Below are 1,028 nucleotides of genomic sequence, written 5' to 3' on the forward strand. Positions count from 1 at the left end.
CCAAGAGGACGGGAGAGAGAGAACAAAATCCTCCTCTACTCACAGTTCAGAGACTGCGCATTCACTCCTCTCTGCAGCTGCAGTGTTGTGCCTGGCAATAATCCCCGCTGTTGGTGACAAACTCCATAAAGGTGTGGCCAAACTCGCCGTAGAACTGGGGAAGACAAAAACACAATACACCCAAGTTAGTTTTAGTATCAGTAGAGGTTTTACGGCGCTCACAACTGCATACGGTCGTATGAGTGCCACAAGATAAGAGGTGTTACAACAGAGTAACAAACATAAAAAAAGAAGAAGGGGGGATAACGACGATAGATGTTAGACAGGAAAGAAGAAGCAAACCACACCAGAGCACCCGCCAACCACCCACACACCTAAGTTAGGACATTTGTTCCAGTGGGGGTTTTTGGGGAGCTAAAGCGAAGAGAAGCACATCAACACAATAACTGTCATTTGGTGCTGGGGAAAAAGTACTTTTAGTTTTAGTAAGAGTTTTACGGCACTTGCAACACAATAAGGTCATATAAGAGTGGGAGATTAGAGGTGTTACAACAGAGTAACAAATACAAAAAAGAAGAAGGGGGGATAAAAACGATAGATGTTTGATAGGAAAGAAAAATGCAAACCACACCAGAGCACCCGCCAACCATCCACATGGAAAAAGTAAGACCGATAGACAAACCTGACGGAAACGAAAGAAGTACAACATCGCTCGCAGTAGCTTTCTTCAAACACACATGGGTGAGGAGGGCAATTCATTAATTGTTTTAGTAAGCATTTTACAGCATTTTCATCACTTGAGAGCCGAAGATTAGAGATGTAACAACTAAGTAAGAAACACACAAAAAAAGAGGAGAGCGAGACAAGAAAGATAGATGTTTGATAGGAAAGAAGGAGCAAACCACACTAGAGCACCCACAAGCCACCCAATCAATCAAATATAAGAAAACACCCAATCACTTAAATAAAAGAACATTAAATTTGAAGTTTTCATCAGCCCCATATGAACTTGTGTGTGTGTGGGGGGG

The 1,028-nt window shown here is 42.4% G+C and overlaps 1 protein-coding gene across 1 annotated transcript in view; it reads right to left on the reverse strand.

Annotated features, from left to right (window-relative positions):
* Nucleotides 1-154, reverse strand: part of LOC101858669 (protein tyrosine phosphatase type IVA 2) — a gene marked incomplete at its 5' end in the record, with an annotated part of 11,682 nt that extends 11,528 nt beyond the window's left edge. The window contains 1 exon segment of the mRNA XM_013087985.2: nucleotides 44-154.
* Between the last annotated feature and the right edge of the window lie 874 nt (nucleotides 155-1,028).

The sequence above is a fragment of the Aplysia californica genome, unplaced genomic scaffold, assembly GCF_000002075.1.
Source record: "Aplysia californica isolate F4 #8 unplaced genomic scaffold, AplCal3.0 scaffold00667, whole genome shotgun sequence".
NCBI lineage: Eukaryota > Metazoa > Mollusca > Gastropoda > Aplysiida > Aplysiidae > Aplysia > Aplysia californica.